This window comes from Neoarius graeffei, chromosome 16, assembly GCF_027579695.1.
Source record: "Neoarius graeffei isolate fNeoGra1 chromosome 16, fNeoGra1.pri, whole genome shotgun sequence".
NCBI lineage: Eukaryota > Metazoa > Chordata > Actinopteri > Siluriformes > Ariidae > Neoarius > Neoarius graeffei.
In genome coordinates this window covers 35547856-35574289 of record NC_083584.1, presented here as the reverse complement: position 1 = coordinate 35574289, position 26434 = coordinate 35547856, and the positions used below count along the sequence as shown (strand labels likewise).

Below are 26434 nucleotides of genomic sequence, written 5' to 3'. Positions count from 1 at the left end.
AGATAGATAGATAGGTAGATTCTTTATCATCATTGCACATTACTATACAACGAAACACTGTTTGACGGCTCAGATCACAGCAGCATATCAATAATAAATAAATAATATACATAACCTTTTAAAAAGCAGCATATTGGCATATAAGCAGCAGTATAAATTGTAGTATGTAATTATTCAATATAGCCAAGCACAGTAAGGTGCGGAGTGTGAGTCCAACTCCGGATCAGACCTTCAGCAGAGCTTTTACAGCCCTGGGGAAGAAACTATTTTGGTGTCTTGCGGTTTGTGACTTTATGACCCTAAGCCTGCCAGAGGGAAGGGTGTCGAAAAGACATTGTCCGGGGTGAGTGCAGTCAGTCCTAATCTTTGTGGCTCTGTTTCTCAGCCTGGCAGAGTAGATCTGTTCCAGGGATTGGAGAGGGGTGCCAATGATTTTAGATGCAGTCCTGATGATCCGCTGTAGATCTTTCCTCTCCTCTGAGGTGCAGCTGGAGAACCATACTATGCATCAATAGCTCAGAACACTTTGTATGGTGCACTGGTAGAAGTTGGTGAGGAGCTTCTATGAGAGCCCAGTTTTCCTCAGGGATCGCAGGAAGATGAGATGCTAAGTCTGATGAGGTAAAGCTAAAAATGCTGCTGATGTTTGTTTTTCAATTATTTTATTTTATTTTAAACAAAGATTTCTATTGCAGCAGTTGTGCAGTAATCTGTAGAAACATTGTACTGATGAATGCTCTCCGTTACCGAATTGTCTGGAGCATTTTAATCAATCGTGCAGTTACAGTGGTGCTTGAAAGTTTGTGAACCCTTTAGAATTTTCTATATTTCTGCATAAATATGACCTAAAACATCATCAGATTTTCACACAAATCCTAAAAGTAGATAAAGAGAACCTAGTTAAACAAATGAGACAAAAATATTACACTTGGTCATTTATTTATTGAGGAAAATGATCCAATATTATATATCTGTGAGTGGCAAAAGTACGTGAACCTTTACTTTCAGTATCTGGTGTGACCCCCTTGTGCAGCAATAACTGCAACTAAACGTTTGCGGTAACTGTTGATCAGTCCTGCACACTGGCTTGGAGGAATTTTAGCCCATTCCTCCGTACAGATCAGCTTCAACTCTGGGACATTGATGGGTTTCCTCACATGAACTGCTCACTTCAGGTCCTTCCACAACATTTCGATTGGATTAAGGTCAGGACTTTGACTTGGCCATTCCAAAACATTAACTTTATTCTTCCTTAACCATTCTTTGATAGAACGACTTGTGTGCTTAGGGTCGTTGTCTTGCTGCATGACCCACCTTCTCTTGAGATTCAGTTCATGGACAGATGTCCTGACATTTTCCTTTAGAATTCGCTGGTATAATTCAGAATTCATTGTTCCATCGACGATGGCAAGCCGTCCTGGCCCAGATGCAGCGAAACAGGTCTAAACCATGATACTACCACCACCATGTTTCACAGCTGGGATAAGGTTCTTATGCTGGAATGCAGTGTTTTCCTTTCTCCAAACGTAACGCTTCTCATTTAAATCAAAAAGTTCCATTTTGGTCTCGTCCGTCCACAAAAAATTTTTCCAATAGCCTTCTGGCTTGTCCACGTGATCTTTAGCAAACTGCAGATGAGCAGCAATGTTCTTTTTGGAGAGCAGTGGCTTTCTCCTTGCAACCCTGCCATGCACACCATTGTTGTTCAGTGTTCTTTTGATGGTGGACTCATGAACATTGGCTAATGTTAATGTGAGAGAGGCCTTCAGTTGCTTAGAAGTTACCCTGGGGTCCTTTGTGACCTCGCCGACTACACGCTTTGCTTTTGGAGTGATCTTTGTTGGTCGACCACTCCTGGAGAGGGTAACAATGGTCTTGAATTTCCTCCATTTGTACACAATCTGTCTGACTGTGGATTGATGGAGTCCAAACTCTTTAGAGATGGTTTTGTAACCTTTTCCAGTCTGAAGAGCATCAACAACGCTTTTTCTGAGGTCCTCAGAAATCTCCTTTGTCCGTGCCATGATACACGTCCACAAACATGTGTTGTGAAGATCAGACTTTGATAGATCCCTGTTCTTTAAATAAAATGGGGTGCCCACTCACACCTGATTGTCATCCCATTGATTGAAAACACCTGACTCTAATTTCACCTTCAAATTAACTGCTAATCCTAGAGGTTCACATACTTTTGCCACTCACAGATATGTAATATTGGATCATTTTCTTCAATAAATAAATGACCAAGCATAATATTTTTGTCTCATTTGTTTAACTGGGTTCTCTTTATCTACGTTTAGGACTTGTGTGAAAATCTGATGATGTTTTAGGTCATATTTATGCAGAAATATAGAAAATTCTAAAGGGTTCACAAACTTTCAAGCACCACTGTCTATAAAGTCGGAGTCCCTGTCAGTCTGGACCCTTCACGTTTGGGTGAATCTAGATTCACTTTTATTCAGTTTTCTTGAGGATTTCTAATAATATGAGAGACAGAGAGAGAGATGGAATGCCATTCAAGTCAATATATGAAATAATTCCTAAAATAAATACATAGAAAAAGAATACATGCAGGGCGGCACGGTGGTGTAGTGGTTAGTGCTGTCGCCTCACGGCAAAAAGGTCCGGGTTCGAGCCCCGTGGCCGACGAGGGCCTTTCTGTGTGGAGTTTGCATGTTGTCCGCGTGGGTTTCCCCCGGGTGCTCCGGTTTCCCCCACAGTCCAAAGACATGCAGGTTAGGTTAACTGGTGACTCTAAATTGACCGTAGGTGTGAATGTGAGTGCGAATGGTTGTCTGTGTCTAGGTGTCAGCCCTGGCGTCTTGTCCAGGGTGTACCCCGCCTTTCGCCCGTAGTCAGCTGGGATAGGCTCCAGCTTGCCTGCAACCCTGTAGAACAGGATAAAGCGGCTAGAGATAATGAGATGAGATGTTTTCAAAGGACTGCTTTTATTTATTCCAGGGGCCTTTTATTTCATGATTCCACATTTATTTATATAATTATTTACTTATTGTCTCACTGATTTCTTTCATAGGCTTATTTATTTTTAAATGAAATTCTGTAGAGATAGCTAAAGTTTGGTTATTTTTATTAAGTATTTAAAAGGAAAAGAGTGTAAAGCAAATAATTGAAAGCTAATTGTATAGACTCGTGAGACGACACCATGTTAACCTGTTGCTGTGGCACCAAGCAATGTTGTTTATAAGCTGTACAGTTGCTGCTAAATCTCCTCAAACTCCAGATGATTTTCCAATATGCCAAGAAAATCTTAAACTGTAACAATATTACAAAATCTCTCTCTCTCTCTCTCTCTCTGTGTGTGTGTGTGTGTGTGTGTGTGTGTGTGTGGCAAATCGCTGATTACTGCAGTGACGTGGCCGTTCTGATGGCTTTTACCAGCTATCAGAGTTTTCTCGGGAGGAGTTACAGTAGTGGTTTCCTGTTGCCTTCTACTGGATTATTACAGAGGTTTTCTCCTCTCACCATTCACACCTATGGGCGATTTAGAGTAGCCAGTTAACCTAACTGCATGTCTTTGGAGGTTGGGGGAAACCAGAGCACATTCCTCCACACAGACACGGGAGAACATGCAAACTCCACACAGAAAGGCTCCCATCGGCCGTGAGGTTTGAACCCGGAACCTTCTTACTGTGAGGCGACAGTGAACCACTGTACCACTCCAATTACAAAATAAAGAAAGCTTTTTATTTTTGAATTTTTTTAACCCATCACAAAAGAATGTGTGCTTGACTTGCATTCAGAATTGCAAAGAGCCCCCCAAACACACACACACACACACACACACACACACACACACACACACACACACACACACACACACACACACACACACACCTTCATACAACTTGAACGGAGTATTAAACTGAAATTAGTAAAAGTCCTGTTGCACAAAATTCCATGTTTACAAAGGTCTGGATGAGCAAGTGAAATGACGAAAAGACAACTGCAATTACCATTTAATAACCATTAGTGATTAGTTCCTGGCTGTAAATAAGACAGTTTGTTGTGGTTTTGTTTTGTTTGGTAGTTGCAATTCATGTTACCACTTTTGACTAAATCCATGGACTCTGAAGAGATGAGACACATCTTTTTGGGATTTGACACAGAGAGAATAAACGCATACTTCTCGATATGTTTATCTTTAAACGTTCTGTTCGTCATTGCCTGTTTAAAGAAAAGTCAATGTCGTGAGCTAATCAGACTGGTGAGTATAAACAAAATGAAAAAGCTGTCTGTGAAAGTTCTGCCTTTTCTAACTTGTGTCTCTAGCTCAGGATAGTAGCTCATCTCTGGTCTGATGAGCTACTTTCAGCTAAACAATTTACATAAATGATTGGGTTTGGATGGGTGGCATGGTGGTGTAGTGGTTAGCACTGTTGCTTCACAGCAAGAAAGTTCTGGGTTCGAGCCCAGTGGCTGGCCAGCAGGGATCTTTCTGTGTGGAGTTTGCATGTTCTCCTCGTGTCTGTGTGGGTTTCCTCCGGGTGCTCCGGTTTCCCCCCACAGTACATAGACATGCAGTTCGGCTAACTGGTGTACTCTAAATTGTCCATAGGTGTAAATCTGTGTGAATGGTTGTTTCCCAAGCCCAGAAATGGAAGAGTTGTGGTAGGAAGGGCATCCGGCGTAAAACTATGCTCCAAATATGACATGTGGATCAACAGGGTCCACATGGCAGCGACCCCACATATATAATTGGGACAAGCTAGAAGGAGTAATGGCCCTTTTCCACTACCCTTTTTCAGCTCACTTCAGCTCGCTTCAGCTCACTTCAGCCCGACACGGCTCGCGTTTCGACTACCAAAAACCAGCACGACTCAGCTCGTTTCAGCCCTGCTTAGCCCCTAAAACTCGCACCGTTTTGGAGTGGGGCTGAAGCGAGCCAAGCCGTGCCGAGTGAGGCTGGGGGCGTGAGCAGACACTCCCCTGTGCACTGATTGGTGAGGAGGAGTGTCCTCACATGCCCACACACGCCCCGCGAGCACGCTGGGATCTGTAAACACCGTAAACCCGGAAGGAGAAGAATTACGAATTATGAGAATTTCTGAAGCCTTATGCGCCTCGCCTCATCTATACGCTCTTGCCAGTATCTGTCCGCGTTGTCGGTGACAACAAGCCACAGCACCAAGACCAGCAACACTAACGACTCCATGTCCTCCATGTTTATTGTTTACTATCCGGGTCGTGAGACTACCGCTTAAAAGCTCACTGATGTCACTGTTTGCGCTGCTTAACGACATCACGTGACGTCCACCCACTTTCGCTAACTCCACCCAATGTGTCCACCCACTTCCAGCCAGCACGGTTCAGCACGGTTGTAGTCGAAATGCAACTCCAACAGCCCCACTCAGCTCGACTCAGCACGGCACGGCTCAGCCCGACTCAGCCGCGTTTGTAGTGGAAAAGCGGCAAAAGTGATTGAGATTGGATAAGCAGCAAAACACCCCCCAGCCATCTCCCAACATGTTTTGTGGTTCTGCTACAGGGTCTGCATTCGGATCATGGTCTACTAGTTGACGATCTCTGACCTGAACGATTAAAGACTCCATCTAACAGGCAGCAGGTCAGAGGTGAAACATACCTCACCAGCCAGCACTGGAAAGCCTACTCTGACCACTTTTGCACATCAGACTAAAAGCAGTGAAGGTGGCATAAGTTCAGGAGGCTTTTCTAATCTTTGTCTTGGAAAAAAAAGGCAGAAACAGTGATGGAAGCACCAACATGGATGGTATATCGAACAATTAAATCAGTCTTTTCGGGACAATGGAGAGTATTTTTGAAAAATTGATGACACAAACCAAGGTGTTGTTTCACCTACTGCCCCTTCTGTTTATATTGGTATTGTAACATGAGCACATTGTGTACGTGTACAATCAACATGCAGACTAGTCATCTTGCATACATATGGTGAAAAGCAAATATAATCACAGTCTTTGTATTTATATCTGCCTCAGGTGTTTCAGTTACAAGTGCACACCTGGCATACACATGTCTCAAATGTTTTTCCACTGAAGCCTTGCAAACAGATTTGTTGATCTCCGTTGTCCTTGGATGTTGTCAGCAGAGGCTGGCAGGAATGCTGTACATCCATGTCGTTATATTAAATTTAAATAGCTTTTTGAATTAATTGTACTTGAGTAGTAGTATTTGGGGCTCTTGGCATATGGGTCGGAACCGGTGTGTGAAGGTAGCTAGCTACAGTTAGCACTGGATACCATAGTGTGGCTTGTTGGGGTATATTGCGACAGGTTTGGCTATTGTTAAATAAATCACTGAGAATATCTCATCTCATTATCTCTAGCCGCTTTATCCTGTTCTACAGGGTCGCAGGCAAGCTGGAGCCTATCCCAGCTGACTATGGGTGAGAGGCGGGGTACACCCTGGACAAGTCTCCAGGTCATCACAGGGCTGACACATAGGCTACATCCACACGACAACGGCAACGAGATTTTTTTTTTTTTAAATATTGCGTCCACATGGGCAACGGATCAGTTAAATATCAGGTTCATATGGCAACGCAACGCTGGCTGAAAACGATGCAATACACATGCCACACCACTACGTGCGCTGTAAGACGGTCCCATCGGAGACACCAGAACAATAGAAGTAGACGCATGCGCATAACTGCGCATGCGCACAGTGACTGTCACTGTCACACACGCACACTTTCTCACTCCCTATCCTATGGATATAGTCCCTTTAAATCACGTGCTCGGGTTTTGAATGGAGACGCGGAAAGAGGAATGAATGGGGGTAGATGGAAGCCGGTACGCTAACATTCTGATATCCTCCAGAATTCTTTAATGGTCCGGAATAAACATCTGAAGAGGTGAGATCGCTCCTTTTTTTTCCCTATTTTTGCTGGCGGGATTGACTCTGCCCTAAGGGCTATTCTCTCTCTCTCTCTCTCTCTCTCACTTTGCACCATTACACAATAAATATTCACAGTGAAAATATTTTGTAAGCGCGTTTCATGAACCAAGTTATAGGATTTGTTGACAACTCGCATTGAGTTTGTTACACTTCTACCCGGCGTGAAGCACATGTGGTTGTGACGTCATAGTAAACAAATCCGTTCTACTCATCCAGACGACTTTGCAACGGCTCCGTTGCCACATTTTTTCACTCTGGAACCCGTTCTCAAAAGATTTCGTTTTGGGGCACCCAAAACGCCGGTGCCGTGTGGATGCCAGGCCGAAACGATAAACAATTTTATCAGATTCACCTGAATCCGTTGCCGTGTGGACAGGGCCTTAGACACAGACAACCATTCACGCTCACATTCACAACTACGGTCAATTTAGAGACACCAGTTAACCTAACCTGCATGTCTTTGGACTGTGGGGGAAACCGGAGCACCCGGAGGAAACCCACGTGGACACGGGGAGAACATGCAAACTCCGCATAGAAAGGCCCTCGTCGGCCACGGGGCTCGAACCCGGACCTTCTTGCTGTGAGGCGACAGCGCTAACCACTACACTACCGTGCCGCCCCCACTGAGAATATGTCCAAGTAAATTCAGACTTTTGTACTGAAATCCTACTCGTGTCTGCTTGTGACCCATACGGCCTAGCTTTGTAAGAGAATTCAAATTTGAGAATTAAACAACACTATTGTGTATTTCTTCTGCATTAAAGCAAGCGTACAGTACCAGTCAAAAATTTGTACACCCTGACTCATTCATAGATTTTTCCATATTTTGACTTTCTGCATTGTAGAACAATACTGAAGACATTAAAACTATGAAATAATATATGGAATATATATGAAATTATGTGGTAAACAAAAACAAAGTAGCCAGTGTTTACCTTGATGACATTTTACACACTATTGGCATTATCTTAACCAGCTTAATGAGAGTCACCTGGAATGCTTTTCAATTAACAGGTGCCTCATCAAAAGTTAATTAGTGCAATTTCTTGCCTTCTCAATGTGTTTGAGATCCAATAGTAAATAATAAAAATACAGTAAATAGCCCTATTCCACAACTGTAGTAATCCATATTATGTCAAGAACCAAACAACTAAGTAAAGAGAAATGACATCAATCGTTACTTTAAGGCATGAAGTGACTTTTAATTAAAAAATCATAAAAACCATTGAATTAGAAGTTGTGTCCAAACTTTTGACTGATACTGTATACCACGGTGTGTCTGAATTCTTGAATGTGATTGGTCAAAAGGTGTTGAATGTTTGATTTTTCTCTAACAGCGTCTCTGACCGTAGTTCTGGCTGTAATTCAAATCATAGGCAGCACAGTGGTGTAGTGGTTAACACTGTCGCCTCACAGCAAGAAGGTTCTGGGCTCCAGCCCTGTGGCCAACGGGGGCCTTTCTGTGTGTAGAGCCTCCTATTTTCCGTTTCAAAAAACATTAAATTCCGTTTCAGAGAATGGCTAATTCCGTTTCAGACAATTTGTTTCAGTTATATGCTCAAATGACAATTAAATTGGCATTTTTAGATTTTCAACATATAAAATACATAATTCAGAATCAGAATTCTTAAGTACATGTAATAAATGCATGAAATTTTATGTTTCAGGTAACTGGTGTTGGGAGGCATCTGTATGTTTGTTGTCCTTGTGCATTTATCCCTGTAATCCTGCTTTACTGGCCTGCTGTAGTACAACTTCATATAAAGCTTTAAACTTTCTGTACACAGTCTACACTAAATTTCACTTCACTGAAAATGTGTTTCTTTCATTTATTTAAGACTGTAGTTAATTAGTGCTGTTAACTTGATTGTTGACTGGCTCCTGCTATTTTCTTTAAAACTTTATATTGTATATTAATACTTTTATGGTTATCCTTATTCTTTATATATGTACATTTAAATAAAACAATCTCAGTTATCATTTTATCCATGTTTTTCAAACTTTTATTCATTGTTATGCTTACAATGTTTTCAGTGCAACGACAGGTCTAACAAAGTGTGTGACAGTGTCCATTTAATATATACTTTAAATGATTCAAATTATTTAACAGTTAACTCTATTATTAGTTTAATTTACATTTTGCCTGTAAATTATTAATTTAATAATGCACAAGTCTTCAAACTCTTTATATAGAAAATCATTCTTTGGAACCTAACTTCTTATTTAAGAACATAAACCATTAAATCATGAAAATAATCAGTTGCTATTATATAATGTTAAACTGAAAAGCCTTGGTGCAAACTACTAATGGAAATCTGACTATTCAAAATCTGCCTTCAAGATCACCATTATAATACAGCATTAGGAGTCCCTTTGTGCTTGAAAATATTCCGTGGCCACGCATTAATAACGCATGGGAACGAGATCCTATTCCGTGGCCACGACTTGTTTAATGTGTGGGAACGAGATGATGATTATTAGGTGGCCACGAATTAATAACGCGTGGCCACGAGAAGTGTTAGTCATTTCATCACTGAGACTGTGGACTTTCTGGCATCAGTAGCTTCAGCCGCAAATATGGGCAAGTTTGATCTGATTTCGTTTTATTTTAATCTAGGAATGAAATGATATCTTTAAATCACTTGCAGTTAGACATGGAGTAATTCTGAGCAAGAGACACTTAATTCGGCTGCTCAAAAAGCACGGGCTCAAACGTAGACAATATGCTGACCTCGGGGAAGTTATAGATTTCATCAAGGCAAGGCAAGTTTATTTATATAGCACATTTCATACACAGTGGCAGTTCAATGTGCTTTACAGAAGTAAAAGCAGAACAGTAAACAATAGAAAATAAAATTACATAAAATAATTGGGGAAGAAAAATAATAAGAATTAAACAATAGTAGAAATAAAATAATAAAATGAAATAAAGTTCAAAAAAGGAATCAACCTCGAGATTAATTATTATTATGGGTTTAACTCATAAAGCGCGCTCTTCCCGTGGCTCTTCCACGAGGATCACCAAAAATCGTCCCGCAGACACAATCTACGAGGATCACCAAATAAAATCGTCCCGCAGACAAAATCTACAAGGATCACCAAATAAAATCGTCCCGCAGACAAAATCTACGAGGATCACCAAAAATCGTCCCGCAGACAAAATCTACGAGGATCACCAAAAATCGTCCCACAGACAAAATCTACGAGGATCACAGTAACAAAGAATTAAAGTAAAATCATTAAAATCCAAGATTAAAAAGAAATTAAAATAAAGAAAGTAAAATCATTAAAATCAAAATTAAAAGAAATTATGTTAAAGGAAATTAATTACTTAGGTAAAAATTAATCAAGTGAAAGCATCTGAAAAAAACAGCTTTGTCTTGAGCCTGGATTTAAAACTAACAACAGTAGGAGCATTTTTGATATCATCTGGAAGTTGGTTCCAAAGCTTAGCAACATAGCAACTAAAGGCTGCTTCACCACACTTCGTTTTGACAGCTGGTATTACTAGCAAGTTTTTCTCTTGTGATCTTAGAGACCTAGTTGGTGCATATAATTGAAACATATCCAGTAGGTAGCTGGGTCCCATCCCATTTAATGTTTTAAATAGAAGAAGTAGTGCTTTAAAGTCAATTCTATAGCTCACTGGGAGCCAGTGCAGAGACCTTAGGATTGGAGTGATATGGACTACCCTTTTTGTTCTTGTAAGAACCCTTGCTGCTGCATTTTGGATTAGTTGAAGCTCTTTGATGGTCTTTTTTGGAAGACCTGTGAAAAGGCTATTGCAGTAATCAACCCTACTGGAGATGAAAGCATGAATAAGTTTTTCTAGATCATGTTTTGACATGAGACCCCTGAGTTTAGAAATGTTTTTTAGGTGATAGAATGCAGACTTTTTTTACCACTTTCATATGACTGTTGAAGTTAAGTTCGCTGTCAATAAGGACACCAAGGTTTTTGACAGTATCCTTTGCTTTAAGCCCCTTAGTTTCAAGAACAGTGGCAATCCTAAGCCTTTCCTCCTTTCACCATACAGGATAAATCCTGTATTTATTGCACGATTGATGGCCGCTCAAAAACTGGACATCATCCCATCAGGCTGGAACTTGAATCATCTCGTGGCCACGCGTTATTAATTCGTGGCCACCCAATAATCATCTCGTTCCCACGCATTAAGCAAGTCGTGGCCACAGAATAGGATTTCGTTCCCACGCGTTATTAACTTGTGGCCATGGAATATTTTTTTTCACCCATGTCACCAGAGGGGCTCCATAGAGTCCGTTTCTGAGCACTAATTCCGTTTCTGACCCCAATTTCCGCGATTTCCGTCCGTTTTCCGCGATGCCGGAAAATTGGAGGCCCTATGTGTGGAGTTTGCATGTTCTCCCCGTGTCTGCATGGGTTTCCTCTGGGTGCTCCGGTTTCCCCCACAGTCCAAAGGCATGCAGGTTAGGCTAATTGGTGGCTCTAAATTGACTGTAGGTGTGAATGATTGTGAAGCTGTGACAGGCCTAGCAAGTCGGCATGTGTGTGTTCTTGATAGACGCAGACAGCCTCGTAAGAGGATGGCAACTGACAGGCCAATTGGCCTATAGGGCCTCAGAATAAAACAAAAAAAAAAAATTCAAATCACAGCACAGGTTTATATTAATGCCCTGATTTGTAATGTTTCTATTACTGTAGTAACAACTCATTCACAAAGATTTGCATGGTGGATGCTTCATGTAATCTAATAAAGTAATTAAAAAAAATGATCAAAGGTGTCTCTGGTGTTAGTACTTTGCAAATATCAGTCAGTTTTCCACCATGAGTATTCAGGATGGAGAACCTTGTGCTTTTTGGTTTCTTGATAACATGACTGCTGTGGTGTGTGTGTGTGTGTGTGTGTGTGTGTATGTATGTGTGTATATATATATATATATATATATATATATATATATATATAAAACAACTGTTCATAGCTGCTATAATGTAAGTAATAGCAGGAACTAGTTTGTTTTGCACATGTTCCACAATGTTAAACATAACTGTAAATGGCTAAATATGCAACATGTTGTTCTTATATTAAGAATATAATCAAATTAAATAGATCACCTTGTCTTTTTTTTTTAATTGGTAGATGTAACATCATGCCCCACTGTGTATTATTGCTGACTTAAGCGATTAATTATTCCACACATTATTTTTATGCTTCTGTCAGTGTGTCCGTCTGAGATTCTCATTAGCAGGATATCTCAAGAACGAGTGGGTGTTTGTTTGTAGGATGTATCTGGAATCATCATTGCAACCAGCAGATGAACTGAAAACATTTTGGAATTGATCCAAACAGGCTCAAATTCACAGCAAGGTCAAATGTCTTCAATAGCTTCCTTCCTGTTTGTCATGCAAAGCTGATACTTATGTTTTCATGTTCATGAACTCAAGGCCTGTTTTAATGCTAGCTATGATTTTTGCTGTCCGTCCATCCGTCCATCCCTGTATTTGAGATTCTTGTATAAAATCCATGTAACCAGCAAATGAACTGATTAAATTTGAAAAGGTCAGTCACTGTACAGTCAGATGTCAGAAATGGTGGTTCTTCAATAGCACCCTTTACATTTGAAGTACGGGATGTTCTTGCATATGAGTTTGACTTGTTTATGGTTTAAAATAGCAACATGTTCACAGTAAGGTTATGCATGAGTATTCAAACACCCAGTTAACCCATATGTGAGTGGAGGAATGTTTTATTGTTAAACTGATACTTAAAATGATTATGCGACATTAAACACTTGTCCTTGTCTCAACTCAGGGAACTGAATATTGGATCAAATTCTTACAGTTGTCCAAACAGTAAAATTAGGCGAGCGAGTTTATGTACATGTAGTTTATTGTCTGAAAGTTTGTATCCTAGTCTCTTTGGAATAAGGCATTAAGCAGGGTTCTCCAGAAAATCTGAAGTAGCTGGCTAAAAAAAAAGTAGTAGGGGGCTCTGGACTTTGCTGCCATGGTGCGCCAAAGGCGTGCTAATGCTAGGGGGGTCTGGGGGCATGGCCCCAGAAAATTTTGAAATTCACATGCCTTCTGGTGCATTCTCTGCTAATAAATTAATAACCATTTCCCTGTAAAATACTTGCAAAATATGTATGAAATTTCCCTCCGGATGTGTGTGCGCTTGGCTTTCTCCGTTACCCTCTGTAGTACACTGCCTGGCTCTGTAACATAACTACATGGTGAGCTTATTTGGTGCATGTGTAAATTGCATTATTACATTACATTATAAAATATTTCGTAAAAACCGAGTGAAATCATCTGCAACAACCAACTGCATCTTTACCGTCGTCGACCAAGTCTTCTGCTGTGGCGTGGTCACGTGGTTCAGCTCAGCCAGTCGGAGCACGAGAACTGATCAACAAATTGGGCCTCGCTTCCCGTCATGCCGGAATCCGAATCGAAGACAATTTCGTGGTGCAATAATTGGATTTGCAGCAAATTATGGGCAGTGGAGACAATATAAATTGCTTGAACATTGAAAGGCAAGTTTTTATTTTTTTCTGGGAATGAGTAGCTTGCGCAGACCGTATGTGTAGGCGAAGAAAACTGCCAGTTGCTGGTAATGTGGACATCTCTGATTAAGGCAATGTCATATATCTATAGATGGAATAATTCTCCTGATTTGTGATAGAACTAATAAACACTAATGGCTTCTTATTCTTGACATTCATTCATTCGTTCGTTCATTCATTTGTAAGTATATTTTAATACTGGAAATATGTTTGTTTGAACCTTGAATATATGTGCTGAAATGCCTGTTCATCTATTAATTTTTTTTTGTGGATAATTTTGACCACTTCAAAAGTACATGCAGAAATGTGATGTAGTAAAATGTATGAGACTGATGCTCTTACAATCATTATCCATTTGTCTTTTTTTTCTTTTAAATGACAAATTTAGAACAGAGGCTTTACCCCTGAATCTCCGATTCAGTCTCCACCATAATAACCCATTCACCCATTTATTACGTGTTGCGTTTCATAATTTAGGGACATTTCTGTCCTTGTCTTGTTTCTTAACCTTGAGCGTGTCTTTACGGCTGTCACCTGGTGCAGTTAACTAGGTTACGCTAATGAAATTCCTGCAGCACAAGCGCCTTAGGTCCTGTCCACACGGCAACGGATTCAGGTGACTCCGATACAATTGCTTATCGTTTAGGCCTGGCGTCCACACGGCACCGGCGTTTTGGGTGCCCAAAACGCAATCTTTTTGAGAACGGGTTCCAGAGTGGAAAGATCTGGCAACGTTGCCGTTGTGAAGTCGTCTGGATGAGTAGAACGGATTTGTTTACGATGACGTCACAACCACATGACTGTGAGTGCTTCACGCCGGGTAGAAGTGTAACGAATATCACCAGGAAAAAGCCTTACAGAGCACTAGTGAGAGTGAAACACGAGCTTAGATATTATTATTATTATTATTATTATTATGTTCAGTGTTAGTTCACAGTAGTAATGCAAGAAGCAGAATAGTGACAGTAATAGTGAAGCAAAAACATGCAATTGTACAAACACTGCAGCTCTACAGTAAAATATTCATTTATGAAATGGTCTGATTCTTAACACCAGTAGTGCCAATGAGCTTCTCATTGCGATGCGAGTTGTCAACAAATCCTATAACTTGGTTCATGAAACGCGCTTACAAAATATTTTCACTGTGAATATTTATTGTGTAATGGTGCAAAGTGAGAGAGAGAGTCAATCCCGCCAGCAAAAATAGAGAAAAAAAGAGCGATCTCACCTCTTCAGATGTGGGTTTAAGTCCTACAATACATTCCTCAAAAAGGGCGTAGAGGAGCAAATTAATCATTATTTAATTAGCATTCAATTTATTCCGGACCATTGAAGACGCCGCCTTCCGTGTAGAATCATAGGTCATCCTCGCCGCCATTTTGGAGAGGTCAAAGCGGAGAATAAAGATTAGCTGCGTTTAACTGTACCAACAGGTTTGCCATCCAAACGAGATCACATGGGATTACCTTTCACAGGTGAGACTGGAAAAATACTTTTCATTGTATTTGGTCATTATAATGTAATTTTACAAACAGATTTTCCTGACTTTGTGGCTAATATGCATCCTTACTTCTTCTATTGTTCTGGTGTCTCCGAAGGGACCGTCTTACAGCGCCCCTAGAGGTGTGGTATGTGTATTGCATCGTTTTCAGCAAGCGTTGCGTTGCCATATGGACCTGATATTTTACTGATTGTTGCCCATTTGGACGCGATATATTTTTAAATAACATCTCGTTGCCGTTGTCGTGTGGATGTAGCCTAAGGTAAACGCAGCTAATCTTTATTCTCCGCTTTGACCTCTCCAAAATGGCGGCGAGGATGACCTATGATTCTACACGGAAGGCGGCGTCTTCAATGGTCCGGAATAAATTGAATGCTAATTAAATAATGATTAATTTGCTCCTCTACGCCCTTTTTGAGGAATGTATTGTAGGACTTAAACCCACATCTGAAGAGGTGAGATCGCTCTTTTTTTCTCTATTTTTGCTGGCGGGATTGACTCTCTCTCTCACTTTGCACCATTACACAATAAATATTCACAGTGAAAATATTTTGTAAGCGCGTTTCATGAACCAAGTTATAGGATTTGTTGACAACTCGCATCGCAATGAGAAGCTCATTGGCACTACTGGTGTTAAGAATCAGACCATTTCATAAATGAATATTTTACTGTAGAGCTGCAGTGTTTGTACAATTGCATGTTTTTGCTTCACTATTACTGTCACTATTCTGCTTCTTGCATTACTACTGTGAACTAACACTGAACATAATAATAATAATAATAATATCTAAGCTCGTGTTTCACTCTCACTAGTGCTCTGTAAGGCTTTTTCCTGGTGATATTCGTTACACTTCTACCCGGCGTGAAGCACTCACAGTCATGTGGTTGTGACGTCATCGTAAACAAATCCGTTCTACTCATCCAGACGACTTCACAACGGCAACGTTGCCAGATCTTTCCACTCTGGAACCCGTTCTCAAAAAGATTGCGTTTTGGGCACCCAAAACGCCGGTGCCGTGTGGACGCCAGGCCTAAACGATAAGCAATTGTATCGGAGTCACCTGAATCCGTTGCCGTGTGGACAGGACCTTAGACTCCATTGAAAGTGTGTGTAGGTATAAGCCTTGCGCTTGTGTTTGAGATGGAGTTTGTGCAAGACTATTGTCGCGTTTGCACAGACACTATAGGGAAGTGCCATTGTCATGCTCAGTTGGTTCCCACACTCGTATTGAGTTGAAGAGCAGTCGCCACTTCTGGCGTTCAGCAGTTGGGTGGCTTGCATATGACACTTTCAATAGCAGTACTGTATGGGGTGCAAGCCAGATTAACCATAACAATGCAACCACGTTAAGTTTGTGTTATTTAATAATGGCGGACACACATAGCCGAGGCATTGGTATGAACCCTGACCTTAAAGGTCACAGAGATAATAGTTCAAAGGCTATTAGGATGAATGAGGGCTCATGGGAACCTCATAGAGGACTGTGTGCTATCCCAGAAAGTGGGCTCAAAAGAAAGAAAGGGACTTTGGAGACCCAGTGTATCCTTTTTACCATGGGAGGTCTTGGAGGCCCTGAAGGGTAGATTGATGGGGCACTAATAAAAGTCAAAGACCGGGGCACATGAGTCACAAGGGAATTAAAATAGTTCTGCATGTTTGGAGTTGGTGGTTTGGAGAGCTTATGCTTAGAGGAATATCCCTTAGAGGAGCATTTAGGGTTGATGACATGCTCATAAAACTCTTTCATTGCTCAGAAAAGGAAAAGCAAAGGGGGGAAAATCACCCGAGTAATGAGCTAGCACTAAATAAATTGATAATTATGCAAAGCAGAAATCACACACACACAAAATACAGTACTGTGCAAAAGTCTTAGGCCCTGTCCACACGGCAACGGATTCAGGTGACTCCGATACAATTGCTTATCGTTTAGGCCTGGCGTCCACACGGCACCGGCGTTTTGGGTGCCCAAAACGCAATCTTTTTGAGAACGGGTACCAGAGTGGAAAGATCTGGCAACGTTGCCGTTGTGAAGTCGTCTGGATGAGTAGAACGGATTTGTTTACGATGACGTCACAACCACATGACTGTGAGTGCGTCACGCCGGGTAGAAGTGTAACGAATATCACCAGGAAAAAGCCTTACAGAGCACTAGTGAGAGTGAAACACGAGCTTGGATATTATTATTATGTTCAGTGTTAGTTCACAGTAGTAATGCAAGAAGCAGAATAGTGACAGTAATAGTGAAGCAAAAACATGCAATTGTACAAACACTGCAGCTCTACAGCAAAATATTCATTTATGAAATGGTCTGATTCTTAACACCAGTAGTGCCAATGATCTTCTCATTGCGATGCGAGTTGTCAACAAATCCTATAACTTGGTTCATGAAATGCGCTTACAAAATATTTTCACTGTGAATATTTATTGTGTAATGGTGCAATCCCGCCAGCAAAAATAGGGGAAAAAAGGAGCGATCTCACCTCTTCAGATGTTGATTTAAGTCCGACAATACATTCCTCAAAAAGGGCGTAGAAGAGCAAATTAATCCAATTTATTCCGGACCATTAAAGACGCCGCCTTCCAGGTAGAATCATACGTCATCCTCGCCGCCATATTGGAGAGGTCAAAGCGGAGAATAAAGATTAGCTGCGTTTAACTGTACCAACAGGTTTACCGTCCAAACGAGATCATATGGGATTACCTTTCACAGGTGAGAAACAGCAAATTAATCCATCAACGTGTATCATTCAATTTATTCCGGACCATTAAAGACGCTGCCTTCCGCGTAGATTCATGTGTCATCCTCGCCGCCATTTTGGAGAGGTCAAAGCGGAGAATAAAGATTAGCTGCGTTTAACTTTACCAACAGGTTTGCTGTCCAAACGTGATCACATGGGATTACCTTTCACAGGTGAGACTGGAAAAATACTTTTCATTGTATTTGGTCATTATAATGTAATTTTACAAACAGATTTTCCTGACTTTGTGGCTAATATGAAGTCTCGCGCATAATAGTTTATGCGCATGCGTCCTTACTTCTTCTATTGTTCTGGTGTCTCCGAAGGGACTGTCTTACAGCGCCCCTAGAGGTGTGGCATGTGTATTGCATCGTTTTCAGCAAGCGTTGCGTTGCCATATGGACCTGATATTTTACTGATTGTTGCCCATTTGGACGCGATATATTTTTAAATAACATCTCGTTGCCGTTGTCGTGTGGATGTAGCCTTAGGCATGTGCAAAGGAATGTTATAGACCATCCATCCATTATCTGTAGCCGCTTATCCTGTACAGGGTCACAGGCAAGCTGGAGCCTATTACAGCTGACTATTGGTGATGGGCGGGGTACACCCTGGACAAGTCACCAGATCATTGCAGGGCCAACACATAGAGACAAACAACCATTCACATCTACGGTCAATTTAGAGGCACCAATTAGCCTAATCTGCATGCCTTTGGACTGTGGGGGAAACCGGAGCACCCGGAGGAAACCCATGCAGACACGGGGAGAACATGCAAACTCCACACAGAAAGGGCCTCGTCGTCCACTGAGACGAGCCTTTGCTTTAAAAATGGTAGTCTCCAGTACAATGAGTGCAGTTTTATGAGGAAATGTGCTGTAGGTTTTACTGAGCATCTTACAGAACCGGTCACAGTTCTTCTGGACACTTTGACTGTCACACTTGCTTCTTAATTTTGCAACAAAACCCAGTAGCCTTCATTGTTTTCATTTTTCATCTGAAAAGTGCTTTCTTATGTAATATGCTGCTCAGATACAAAATTTTTTTCTGTAACATTTAATTTTGTGCTGGAAAACGAACGTTTGGACTCTCAAGTGTTTTTGTACTGACTAGAAGTCATAAAATAGAAGTCTATAACAAAGTTTATATGGAAAACAAAACAAAAAAACAGGGTGTCTAAGACTTTTGTAGAGTTATGTATGGTTTTGGTTTGTTGGTCCACATATCCAGAACACAGCACATTTCTGCAATTCTGCCATTCTGTACTTTGGCTCAGTTTAGCAGCTCATGTCTACAGAAAAAAATGCATAAAACATGTTTGGCTCCTTTCCTGCATTTGAGTCAATTCAGGATCGCTTTCTTACTGCAATCAAGCCGTGCTAGGGTTTGAACCAGACCGACGTGTTTTCACGCCTACACAAACAAACCACATCAAGGGCGTGTCAATAATTTAACACATGTTCTTGAAAAATTGCTCTTCTTTAAAAAAATACAAAGAAAAAATTATATATATCACAATATATAGTGATCTGTATGTGGTTTGCTACCAGAGATGTAACAGGGTTACAAAAAAAATCACTTGAGTGACACTAAAATGGACTGATTTCATAGGGGTTTGTATGGTGGATGCACCACAATCTAAGGCTTATAATTAATTGAATAAAAACGTTATTTAACAAAGAAAAATGTATACTCATTGATATAAGGTGACATTTTCTGTTCAGAAATGCTTTTTAATGGAAGCCTCGGTTGTCACTTCTTTGTAATAGTCAGTACATTTTCTAATATCGGATCTCTTCAGGACAGAGGAGTTTTTTCACTTTCCAGTTTCTTGGTAACATGACATTTTGCCTTGTTAACTTAAAGGAGATACGCAGAACCTTTATTTTTAAATAAATTTCTGAGTGGGTAGTATCTCCTTCCTTGACTCTTGTATGCTGCATAAATGGGAATAAAAAATATATATATATTTTTTGAGAGTTAAAATTGACCGCAAAGTTAGCATTCGAGCTGCCCTGCTGAACCAGCCAGCCCTGAGTGCGTGATGTCATAGCGGTAACCGGTTTTAAGGCCGAGGCCTTTGACAGCTATAGACCAAAGTCATATAAATAAAAATTTATGGTGAAAGTAAGAAATCCGGTTACCGACTTGCTCAACTAAGACTGATTTGATTTCATTGATTGTGGGTTGACTCTCATTAAAACAGGATGGGTTTTCTAACTTATGTCTGTGAAGATTCTCAATCATCCAGGTCATAGTAAACTGTGGGTGGTAGAAATGGGCAACTGGACTTGCTTGAAGATTCTTGAAAACGTTTCACCTCTCGTCCGAAAGGCTTCCTCAGTTCTGTCTGACTAATAGGGAGTATTAGTCAGACAGAACTGAGGAAGCCTTTCGGACGAGAGGTGAAACGTTTTCAAGAATCTTCAAGCAAGTCCAGTTGCCCATTTCTACCACCCACAGTTGTTCTAACTTATGCAACATACATGTACATGCATGCATTTTCACTGATAAAACGTAAAAGGCTAATTAAATAATCAGATGAACTGAGACAATCACATTCTGAAGCAAATTAAATAATCTTATACCGGTAACTTAAACACACAATACAAGTTACAGGTATTAATCTAAATGCAGGTAAACAATGAGGAGTGTTTTGTTTTGTATCCAAATGAGAGTCACAGCTTACTCGTCTGCGTTCTTGCTTATTGAAGGCCGATCTTGTGGCCAATTGTTTTGAAACAATCTGACTTTCAGTTGTTTGTTCAGTTCTCCGTTCACATGCCGTAGATGCCACACATCTACGTGGCATGGTGATAAATTAGCTCAAAATGGAGGATCGGAGTTGCAGTCAGCTCTGTATTTTAGTATAGTGGAAATGGCGATGAGACCGATAGACTTCTTGCTGTGATGTCATGAACGTCAAGGTCATTCACTCAGACTGCTACCTATATAAATCACTTTAATCATAAAAATTACTATATTAGATTTATTGTTAACACTTAAAACTATTCCTATGCCATTCTTGAGGTCTCAATGCATTTATAAACAAAAAGTGAGGCCATGGTTTTGTGTATCTGCTTTAAAAACAGAGGACAAAATACAAGGACTGAGAACTGTTTGAAGCTATGATAATGTAAGTAATAACAGGAACTAATTTGTCTTGCAAATGTTAAATGTAACTATTGTAGGTGCAATTAGTTTAAGTGAGTGATCAATCTCATTAAATCTGAAGGTTAATAATTAAAATTGAATCAGTCTCATTGAATCATACCATTGAATCGTTTTCATTGAATCAGTCTCATATCATTAAATCACTCATGGAATCAGTCTCATTGGATCAGTCTCATTAATTAATACCATTAATTTTGGTGCTTAATAATAAATTACCAAACAGCTAAATTATGGTATATTCCAAATTATTATGATCACTTACCATATTACATAAATCATATGCACCTTTGAATTCTTTTGAGATTGGATGACTTCAGAAATATCGGAACACAAATAAACACACAGTTTCAATAATAAATGAATTTATTATAACAAAGATAAAAATGGATAATGGCAGTTGAAATATATACAAACATATACTGGATGAGCGTGAGTGTGTTGGGGGTCACCACGTGTTTCTAAGTAAACAAGAGAATTAGCTTTGGTTGCTAAGACAAAGAATTAGCTTTGTGTTGCTAGCTAAGGCAAAGGAAGGCTAGCTAAGGGGGTGTGTCACCACGTGGGGTTTGAGAACAAAGGATTTAGCTCTGGTTGCTAGCTAAGATGTGTTGGCCACGTTTGGAGACACAGATTAGCCTTGTGTTGCTAGCTAAGACAAAGGGATGCTAGCTAAGGTGTGTTTGTGAGGCCTGTGGAGGAGGGTTAGCCTAGCTTGCTAACGAGACAAAAGAATTAGCCGTGTGGCTAATTTCACTAGCTTATAGCATTACTAAATCCACTGAAACCTTGATGAGGTCAAAATATGTGTAAATAAGGAAATTGAGGATGTTAGTAGGAATAGAGAGAGAGCATGCAAAGCCTATCTATTAAACAATTGAGAGATTAAAACAAAATGGAACAATCAATTCAATTCAACATGCTGCGTGTTTACAGTGTACACATTTAAACTGTTCCTGAGTTTAAATTCACACTTCATAAAAGCTAATTCCTAAGACTAGTTTTTATGCCCAAAATTGCCAGTCTTACTCAGTATTTTGCCTTTACGCAAAATTATGAAGAGATGTTCCGAGACGTTTGGAATTTCACCATTGTGAAGCACATGAGTCGCTCCGTGAAGCAGAGGATCTCTTGGTCCGACGTGTGGTCGCTCGTGATGAAAGAAAGTCTCTGATCAAAATAATGTGCACAGCGCTTTAATTAGGAGGAATTTGATCGCTCCTAACTTTAAATTAAAACTGCTTTGAGCGGCAGTTTGGTAACGTTACTGATAGACAAACAAAACCGGTTGTAATTCTATCTGAGTTTAAAAATCGCACGATTCTGGAGTCTACCGTGGCCAAGGGTAAACAAAAAAGAAATCGCACTGAATCGTGGATCTTGTCCAGACAGCTTGAAGTCCAGGACGGAAAGAGAAAGTATGGCGGATTTCCGGGTTTCTTATGCCTTCATGGAGGATGTGACGTTGGTGATCCCGCCCCCGCGTGACTCAAGTCAACGCGGAAGCTGGTGATGGGAAATGTAGTTTCTTAAAGAGACGGGCTGTTGTAGTTCTTAGACGGACGGTACCTACACTATAAACAGTTAAATTTTTTTTCTTTTTTCATTAGTAAAGAGGAATAGCACACTTCAGAGCATGCTGTTATTGAAAATAATCAACACATTACAAACTAATAGTAAACTAAAACTCAACTGAGTTTCAGTGATGGTAATAAAAAAAAGTGTAAAGTTTGTATAGGATGATGATGATTTGTGGGACAGTTTCTATCAAGTGAAGATTCTGATCAAGGATGATTTATGGGCATGTGACTGTTCTGGGATTCTAATTTCGTTCGCTCATCTTGAGTAATGTACAAACCCCTCAGGAGAGCTTCACTTCTGTGTACAGCTCTCACTATGCAGGGCATGAAAAATTCAGGCGTCTTGACTGTAAATCTGACTAATGCTGCTTGTGCATGTTAGAAAGCGAGCCTGATTGCGTGTTCTCATCTCTGTGATGCAGGGTCTTTGTATGTTTAACACAACTACTACACTTGGCATCATAACAGATACAAAGGACCTAATTAATTCAGAAATAACTGTGATTTATGTAGGGTTTGTTTATTTATTTATTAAAATCTTGTTTCCTCTCATAATAGGTGTAAGTGATGAGCCTGAATTATCTGAAGCTGTCCTGTTTTTGTGAACGCATGGTTTAATGCTAATTTCGTCTGAGCTCTGTGCTGATGCAGGCCTTTAATGTGATTGTGTGATATTTGCCACCTCTTTCATACTGAGCCACACCTGTGTGAGGTCTCCTGTGCACTAACCTCTCCCACTGTGTTACGGTGATGCTTGGAAAGAGGGCATGGAAACTGGAAAAAAGCCCAAAGCAAATCCAGAGGCCTTTATACACATATATATTCAAATATCATTCTATGTGCAATCAGTCGAAGACAGAGATGGGAGGTATGTTGCGAAGGTTATGCTTTCAAATATAATTTCACCTTTTAAATCAAGCACTTAAAGTGAAAGCAGCAATAATCAAATAAAGACACTTTTAAAGCAATAGCGTTATTTACTGTCTGGGATAAACGCGAATAGCAGTCTACATTCAAAGCTATAGTTACTTAAGTGTCATTACCTTTTAAATCATTTCCATCACTCCAAGCACACCAGAGGCCAAATTAAATTTGCCCTGAATGAATGAAAATCCAATTGTGTCAGGCTGCCTGGCATCATGCCTTGCGACACAGTACATGTCTGGCTTGACGTCTGTGTTCATCCAGACTTTTGCCGGAGCTTGATGGAGTCTCTGATAAGCCTGATGATGTCAAAGGAAATCAGATATATTGGTTATAAGGAGTAGAACAAGTCCATTGACTGGTTATTATCCATGGAAAAAGGAAGTCTTTGTTCAAGAACCTACTTTAAGATTCTTGACCTTGCCAGGAAGATTGTCATAATAAATGTAGTGCTTTAACATGCTTTTGCAGTGTCATGGCGTTGAATGCAAAAAGGGGTAAAACATATCTGATTTAAGCTCGAACAGGTTTTTCAAGATGTGAATATGCGATTTTAAACCAAAAATGATTGTTACTGGGTTTTTCCCCCTTCCTTAATGGCCACTAACTGTATTAAAATGACATGACGGGGTCCATTGTCGTCAAAGTGGAAGGTCTGTGATTTTATTTTCACTGCTGGAGATTTTATTTTATTTTTTTTATGTTTCATAGCAGGTTTTTTTTTTTTGGCCCACCTGCCAATTTCTACCCACCAGCCAGCTATCATACGCCAGCCACCAACCAGAGAGGGTGCAGGCAAAAACCCTCCTTCCTCCAAAATATGGAAAGTCAGACAACTGCATTTTTTTTCGACTGTTGCTCATGCTGCCTCACAAGACAGTGTAATGCACCCGGAGGAAAGCGCTATCTACCCTATTCCGCATACATGAGCTCACAGGTGCTCATGATTGTCTCGTGTCACTGTGATTGACAGGGGAGGTGGTGTTTGGCATCCCTCCCATCCAGAGTGCATGGGTAATTTTTGTTCCATTGGCTCCTGGCTACTGTTAGCATTAGATTCATTTGAATCTTGACATGCTAACATTTTTGCTGCTGCTACTACTACTACGACTAAACATTTTGTTAAGACACAAGCGAGATCTGAGTACCTGAGTTTTGATTTGCAGTGTCGTATTAATAGATTTAATAACAGCCAAAACCTTTAGTTCAGTAACGTAAGCTAAGCTAGCTAGCTAAGCACACAGATTCTGTGTGTAATACTATAATAAGCATATTGTCAAATAACAAACTAACCACATAGACCCAAGGATGGACAAAGTACCAGCCTGGGAGACTGAGATCAGCTGATTTATGTGTACTGATATAATCTTTTTTTTTTTACTCAGTTGACTGTCAGACAAGTAGGTTTCATAGGATTCTGTTATACTGGACACAAGGATATTTTTTTTCGTTCATCTTCACCAACCATGGAAAGGAAAACAAAATGCCTGACTGACTTATAAAATAGTTTTAAAATAGTTTAATAGACAATGAAATGCCACATGCTCTGGTGGGTTGTGATATCGATGTTGACAGGATGTGCTGCTAGTTTTCAAATCTCATTGGCTGCTAAACTGCTCTAGTCACCTGAGCCTGCATTTGGGCATTCAGCAGGAATTACTTTTACTAGTTCAATAAATTGGCTTATATGGATGAGATATATTTTTAAAAATTGCAAATGGATGGTAAAGACATGGCCAGATATGAATAACGTTTTATATTAGTGATGTGGAAAGAGAAAACCACAGCTCATAGTCAAAAGAGAGGGTAATGACTGTTGCGGCCTTCAAGTCCAATCAGAAACCTCATAATTAAAAGGTGAACACACTGTGCTGGTGTTCAAATGTCTTAATTACAACATGGGAATTCATATTTTATTATGAGACCCTACTCTAGGGCAGCACAGTGGTGCAGTGGTTAGCGCTGTCACTTCACAGCAAGGTTCTGGGTTTGAAACTCACAGTCAACTGGGGCCTTAATATGCATTAGGTCTGGTTAGTCTAAATTGCCCAGAAGTGTGAATGTGAGTGTCTCTGTGTTAGCCCTGTGATAGATTGGCAACCTGCCCAGGGTATAACCCGTCTCTCACCCAAGGTCAGCTGGGATTGGCTCCAGCTTCCCCCGTGACCCTGACGGATAAGCGGTAGAGATAATGCATGGATGGATCCTACTCTAAGTTGGGGATGTATCAGTAATAAAAAGTCATTTCAGCTCCTAATCTCAATATCACACCTACAACAGACAGTTTTAAGATTTAAGTGCGAACGAAGGCCAAACAAATTTCTTGGTTTTAATGGAAAAAAATAAAAACAGACTTTTTAAAAAGAAAAAAACAAAAAGCTGCTTGAACAATTGCCACATCCAAACTTGAGGAAGACTCCTGTCCCGTCCCAATCCCATGACAGAATAAAAAAAAAAAATCCTGTCCCATCTCAATCCCAGACTAATGACTCCTGTCCCATCCTGTTCTTGTCTAGTGTTTAAAAAAATAGCATTTATTGAAAATAGTTTATTCATATTAGAACCACATATTTACATGTAAAAGCTGAATTATTTATTTATTTTTAATTATTATATAATTTTTTTTTTTCCCTCGTCCTGTCCCAATCACGTGATGAACTGTAACTCTGACTCCCATCTCGTAGGAATCCTCACAGGAATCCCATGACCCACAGGATTCCTGAAAAAGGTCAGCCTCTAATCCAGACTTGTCTGCACAATCTTCTGAATAGGGTTTGAAGGCAGCCGGTGTGTAGACAGTGTTGTCATCTTCCTGGGAGTTTGAGGTGTCTGTCATTATTGTTGGTCTGTATGGCTGTCACTTTTTAGCTCATCCGGCCAACAGGCGATGAGCTTATCCCATCGTGTTGTCCGGCGTTGTCCACATTTCATGAAAATTGGTTCTTCTCTCTCAATTCTTCACCGATTTGTATTCTTTTTGGCAGGAAGGTAGGTCTGCCTGGGGTGCATATAGCTTCTACCCAAATTTGCATAATTGCAATTAATAATGAAGATATGGAGTAATTAAGCCCTAACAAGCA

General features: G+C 40.3%; 1 protein-coding gene across 3 annotated transcripts in view; it reads left to right on the top strand.

Moving 5' to 3' along the window:
* trit1 (tRNA isopentenyltransferase 1) overlaps window positions 1–26434 on the top strand; it is an 87950-nt gene that overhangs the window by 642 nt on the left and 60874 nt on the right. Inside the window, exon 2 of one of the 3 annotated variants that reach the window (XM_060942834.1) lies at window positions 386–621. The exons of the other annotated variants lie outside the window; for them this stretch is intronic. The gene's annotated coding sequence lies outside the window, so the exon portion shown is untranslated. The remainder of the gene's footprint in view (window positions 1–385; window positions 622–26434) is intronic. 3 annotated transcript variants of the gene reach the window in all.